Genomic DNA, 7,016 nt, shown 5'->3' on the forward strand with positions numbered 1-7,016 from the left:
GCCCAAGACAGTCCCCTAGCCTATAAAATTAGTTCCTTAGCAACTGGACTCATAACCATGGCAACTCTTGAGTCATGGTTACCAAGGCAAACTGGACTCTCTGAAAAGAGAGATAGGCGCTCATCACGGATCATGGTAGTTTGTTTCCCCTCATCTCTACTTGTTCTCTCTATGGCAGTTGTGCGTGGGCTGTAGGGTTGTTGGATTCTCTTACAACAGTTCCTTTCAATGGAACTAAAGTGGAACAGGTATGTGGCTGGAGAGGCCGTGCTTGGCTACCCCTTGGGTTGCCCAGGAGGTAGCCCCATGTGCCCAGCTAGATGCCAGGGGGTAGACTGCCCACAGATATGGTTGGACTCTGGAGTGAGCCCAAGGCGTGAAACAGAACCCAGAACCTCATACCAGTCTGCTCTGCTAGAATCTCCCCTAAAGTGCCCAGGAAGGGGGGTGGCAGAGAGTGGGTGCAATTGTAGCACCTCCATATTTGAAGCTTTACCATAATTTCAAAACAATCTTTTAATGAGGGGTCTTGCTTTTTCTCTAAGGCACATACATAAAACTTTTCCAGTGGAAAGGATCTATGGAAAGCAGCTAGCTGTTTGCATAAGGCTTTGTTCTCTTTGATGGTAGGTAACTTTTTGTTTTTGCCTGAACATCTCTCCCTCTCCATGGCTGACGATATATGGTCTCCTGCTAACTCAGGCTGCCTGGGCTGTTTGGAGGCCTGGTGGGCAGGCAGGTGCCCTCTTGCCATTTTGTTCTGCTGTCTGCTGGCTTCCCCAGAGAGCAGTGCAGGAGTCAGGGCTGAGAGAGTGGAAGCACCCTGCTGGTTTTATTTTTAAAAAGCGACTTGCAACACAAAGTCCTCTATTATTCTCCAAAGCCTTTCTTTTTCCTGTCCTGCTCTCTGTTTCCATGGAAATGGAGCTAGTCACCAGTGGTAAGTCAATGGCTGTAATGGTTGTGTATTATTCTTTCTTCTCTTCTCCATGGAAAGAAAACACCTTGATTTCTCTCTGTCCTCTTTGTCAATGGGCAAGGTACTGTCAGTCTAAAGCCCCTGATTAGACTCCGAGTCTTGAATGGGCCAAGTAGAGGGGAATGAACCCTCTTCTTTCTCCTTGCCACCAGGCTCTGGAATAAATGCACCTGGGGGGCAGCTAGGGGATGGGGGCAGAATTGATCCTGTCACCCTAACCTCCAAGTTTTTAAAAAAATATATTTTATTGACTTTTTACAGAGAGGAAAGAAGAGGGATAGAGAGTTAGAAATATCGATGAGAGAGAAACATCGATCAGCTGCGTCCTGCACACCTCCTACCGGGGATGTGCCCGTAACCAAGGTACATGCCCTTGACCAGGATCGAACCTGGGACCCTTCAGTCTGCAGGCCGACGCTCTATCCACCGAGCCAAACCGGTCAGGGCCTAACCTCCAAGTTTTACATGGAGACTCACTAATGGAGGGGCTCCCTGGCTTGACCTTGAGCCTTAGACTGGGCCCATATCGAGGCAGAGTGGATTTGTGCTGGTGGAGTGAACACTGCTGGTGCCTCACTCAGACCCTCTCTATCCCTTTAATGAATGATGTGTGCCTGTTCCCTAGCATCTGCAGGCTTTGCTGCTAATGACGGGCACCTGTGACCTTCAGAAGCTCATCCCTGGGGCACAAGAGTCATTTCATCTGTTCAGGGTTGGTAAATGTTTAGCAACTGGCTCTGTAAAAACAAAACCAAACCAAAAAGCAAACAAACCAAACAACCTTGTCTCCTCGACTCCACCCCCCTCAATCAAAATTTTGGTTTGTAGCATTTACCATTTTCCATGGTATAAGGACTCCCACTATGGCTGATTTCAAACTACCAGTCCGACAGGTCTAAATTCCGAGTTGGGAATGATTGCCTCTCAGGAACAAGTACAAACTGGCTTTAGAGCACACCATTAGTTGCAAGGGCCTGTCATTTCCATTCCCACCCCGTCTGCTGCCAGGCTGCGGATGAAAAACTAGTGTGAGAAAATGAAACACAGCTCCCTTGTCTCCATGCAGAACAAACTAGGAGGTGCAAGTGGTACCCCTGAACTCCTTCTGGGTCTCAGGCTGAGGCTGGGACTTCACATGAAAGTATACCTTTTCCTGGTTTCCTCCCTTACTGGCTTCTTCTGGGAGCACTTCACTAATGAGTCCTTTGCACACAAATCCTCATCTCAGGGTCTGCTTCTAGGAAAAACTGATCTAAGATAGCAGATTACATGATGTACTGCCAGGGGCAGAGAGAAAACTGTCTTTAAAAAAAGTTTTCTTAAAAGGTAGACAGCGACAAAAAGGAATATTAGGGTTACTTTGGGGTCATAGATTTATTGAATTTTAGGGTCCTGTGGACTAGAAATTGGAGGATATAAGGTTGAAAAGTAAATAATTGGGGGAACTTTCAAGATGGCAGCAGAGTAGTGGATCTTGTACTCACCTCCTCCCAGGCCCAAATGGGAAATACTATCTCATGGGTTAATTGTGAAGATTGATTGAGTTATTATATACAAAGCACTTAGGACAGAGCCTCACTCAGTGTCAATGTCATTATGCAAAAGCTTTTATTATTATTTACAGAACAGACTTGCTCTATGAAAGGTTTTCACCTGAAAAGGCAGAGTTGAGGACAATGTTGAAAGAATGACCCCAGATGGGTGTCTTGTGAGAGGAGGCTGGGGACACCTCAAGGGTAGGTTGTCCTTCCCAGGGCCTGTAGATGCATTTGAATCCTCAAGGACAAAACACAGTGTTAACCTCCAGGTGGTGTTTCTACCAGAACATAGGCCTCCCTCTGGCAGGGGATGCTTTCCTCTAACACAGTGGTTCTCAACCTTCCTAATGCCGTGACCCTTTAATACAGTTCCTCATGTTGTGGTGACCCCCAATTTCATTGTTACACATTGAACATAATGAAAGCATAGTGATTCGTCACAAAACAATATGTGATTATATATGTGTTTTCCGATGGTCTTAGGCAACCCCTGTGAAAGGGTCGTTCGACCCCCAAAGGGGTCGCGACCCACAGGTTGAGAAACGTTGAGATAGACGTTTCCAGCCCCTCTTTGCCCTACGTTAGTGGTCAGCAAACTCGTTAGTGAACAGAGCCAAATATCAACATTAGAATCGCCTGGGAATCTTTTTAAAATCCTGATCTCTGGGCCTCATCCTCCGGAAAGTCTTTTTCTTTGTTACTCATGTTGTGGCCCCACCCCATCACAAAGAAACAGAATTTCCAGAGGAGGAGGCCCAGAAATCAGGATTTTAAAAAGATTCCCAGGTGATTCTAGTGTGCAGCCCAGGTTGAGAACCACTGGCGTAGGTGGTGAGCAAATTATGTTGTCAGCAGGACAGTGCTCTGAGTTCATCCAGAGCTTGCTTCAGAAGCTCAGGGTCCTGCTGGCATATTTGCATGAGAAAAGGCTGCTGAGATCCAGGAGCTGGGGTTTGAGCAGGAGTAGTAGGTGGTAACATTGTAGAGAGCGTCCTTAACATCCAGGCTTTGCAAAATTCAGTGACCATTGGTTATGACTTCCATTTTAATATAAATGTCTTCTGAAAGAGCTATTTTTATTATAGTTCTTCACCTCATCCCTTTTTGGCTAGGTGACTCACAGGGGATAAAATGCGTGCATGTGTGTGTGTGGTGTGCATGTATGTTAGTAAATGCTTTCTTCATCAATCTGTGATTGTGTATGACTCTGGGAGATAGGGAAGTTCTGGTGAATGTGTTTAATCAATCATAAATTTAGCCCCAGCCAGCAGTTTGCTCTGAAGTAGGCTTTCCCAGTCATATCTCTGAGGAAGGCCGCTTTCCTCACAAGCACACGAGCTGGGGGTGCTACAGCAGGGTTCTGCGCAGTCTGTTCTGGCAGAAAGGACATTGGGAGATTTGATCAAACTAGACATTTGTCTTTGTGTTTTTAATTTTTCTCTTACTAGATAATGTGTGCATTTTTACTCACCAATCAAGTTACTCATACCACCACTTTCTGTGGGAAATAACTAAAATATAGCTCAGCTAAGAATTTTTGGGAAAAGATATTCAAGCATATTCAGGCTGGTTTGACTGGAAATCTGTGTAGCAATGGAAATCTCAAAAAGATAGCCATAAAAATTGCAAATATTTAATAAAACGGGTAGCTTACAAAAACCATTTGCTAGCCCTTCCAAAATTAAGAGGACCTATAAATTTGCATTCATACTCTTTGCTACTTGCTCAACCTAAATTGTTCATCTTCAAGGACAAGTGAGCAAGAAATCCCTGGAAAGGTGAATGGTGCATGGTCCAGGCTGAGGTTCTGAGAAGTGGAGGTTCTGAGTATGTGTCTCTGGAACCAATTTTGACACACGTTGATTAAGGAATCATCGTTTTCTAAGCCTCTGGATGATGTGAAAGTCATAGTGGACTTTCTAGTTAGAGACCTTAGTAGAAGAAAATACTAAATCATTGGAATCAAACTTGCAGTCACTCAATAAACATTTATTGAGCACCTGCCATGTGCCAGGCACTGTTAATGACATTGGATGTTTGGGAGGGAATAAAATTGGTAATGCTTCTGCCCTTTATAGTGATAGTTAATATTTTCATAGCATTTATAACATGCCAAAGACTTTTATAAATGGCATATGCATATTCGCTTACTTAATCTTCACCAGAAACCTATATGGAAAGTGCTATTATTATCACCCCCATTCTACAGATGAGGAAACTGAGGCACAGAGATTAAATAACTTCCCTCAAGGTCACAGAGTTAGAGTTGGGCCGGTACTCAGCTCAGTCTTGCTTCTGAGGCTGGGCCATGAATTGCTGGCCATGCTCTCTCTCAGGGAGCTTATCCTTGAGAAGTAGGGAATGAGACCTTAGAGCAGTGGTTCTCAACCTTCCTAATGCAGTGGCCCTTTAATACCGTTCCTCATGTTGTGGTGACCCCCAATTTCATTGTTACAAATTGAACATAATTAAAGCATAGTGATTCATCACAAAAACAATATGTAATTATATATGTGTTTTCCGATGGTCTTAGGCGACCCCTGTGAAAGGGTCGTTTGACCCCCAAAGGGGTCGCAACCCACAGGTTGAGAACCGCTGTCTTAGACACATAAACAGGTAAAGGACTAAAAATCCATGTGAGTACTCAGAAGTAAATAGAAGAAGAACGCATTCTTCAGAATAACAACCAAGATGTTCTGACCAATAGCAATCACTTACGACAAACTCCTTGGGTATATTTGGGAAGGAAAGGAAGTGGATAAGTTTGCTAGGGCTGCCTTCACAAAGTGCCACAATCAGAAATGTATTGTCTCACAGTTCTGGAGGCTGGAGATCTGAGTGTCAGCAGGATTGGTTCCTCCTGAGGACTGTGAGGGAGCATCTGTTCCATGCCTCTCCCCTAGTTTCTGGTAGTTTCCTGGCAGTCTTTGGGTTCCTTTGCTTTTATAGAAGCATCTCCCCAGTCTCTAGCTTCATTTTCACATGGCATTCCCCCTGTGGGCTCTGTCTCCAATTTTCCCCCCTTTTTTTAATAAATACATGAGTCATGTTGGATTAGGGGCTCACCCTACTCCAGTATGACCTCATCTTAACTAATTATATCTGCCACAACCCTATTTCTAAATAAGGTCACATTATGGCCCTAGCTGGTTTGGCTCGGTGGATAGAGTATCTGCCCTCAGACAAAAGGGTCCCAGGTTCGTTCTGGTCAAGGGCACATGCCTGGTCGGGGCACCCCCTCTCCCTTCCTCTGAAATCAATAAAATAATGATAAAAAGAAATAAAATTATAAAAAATATAAGGTCACATTATGAAGTACTGGGGGTTTAAGACTTCAACATTAATTTGGGGGGCACATAATTCAATCTATAACAGGAACCCAAAGAAAGCAATGTGGTGGTATCTCAGAAGCAGTTATTTTCAGTCTTACTGTTGGTAGGAAGCTCCTAAGGGAAACAAGCCAGAAGGAAGAGCTATCTTAGAACAGATAAGGACACAGCTGGATGAGTGAATGAACAACGTAGCCTTGTCTTTGAAGTTGATATGACGGGTTTGCCAAGGCCTGTTCTTGGGATGTTGTTTCAGGTGGCCTCTAATTATGCTGGTTCAGCTACATTTCCTTCCTTCATTTTCTTTGTGAGCAATAGTCACCATTCACGAGACCAGCGACCAGAGTGCAAGGGGTAGTCTGAGGGAAACTTGCCTACGCAGGCATCAGATGCTCAGTTTGGCGCTGTGAGCTCCTGGCCACGGGCTTAAGCAGATGGGAGGGCAGAAAGCAGTCCCAACCTAGAAGTCTGTAGATAAGGTTGTGGTTGGAGCACTCATATTTTTTTTACAGAAGCAATGTCTCACATTGTGATGAGCCCACTGTGAGCCCAACAGCACTATGAGCACACCGGTTAACCAAACCATGGCACCAGAGTAAACACAGTAAATCCGAGTCTGAACTGAGTACTAAGGGAGCGAGCAGGAGCTAAAGGCAGAATATGAAGTTCCTCCCATGTTCCTGGGTATGGAGATGATCCCCGGCATTAAAGATATTGACCTGCATTTGTGACAGTATGGATAGACTTAACAGGTAATACGCTAAGTGAAATAAGTCAGAGAAAGACTAATACCACGTGATTTCTCTTATATGTGAAATCTAACACAAAGAACAATAAAGACAAAACAGACTCATAGATACAGAGAACAAACTGGTAGTTAGTTACCAGAAGAAATGGGGGAGGAGGTATGGAAGGACAGGCAAAATAGGTGAAGGGGAATAAGAAGTATAAATTTCCAGTTCTAAAATCAATGTCATGGGCTGTAATGTACAGCATAGGAAATATAGTCAATAATATTGTAATAACTATGTATGGTGAAATAGTAGCTAGATTTATTGTGGTGATAATTTTATAATGCATAAAAATATCGAATCACTATGTTGTACACATGAAACGAATATAATATTGTATGTCAACTACAATTCAATAAAAAGTAATATTGGCCTGCAA

The sequence above is a fragment of the Myotis davidii genome, unplaced genomic scaffold (genome assembly GCF_000327345.1).
Source record: "Myotis davidii unplaced genomic scaffold, ASM32734v1 scaffold411, whole genome shotgun sequence".
Lineage (NCBI taxonomy): Eukaryota > Metazoa > Chordata > Mammalia > Chiroptera > Vespertilionidae > Myotis > Myotis davidii.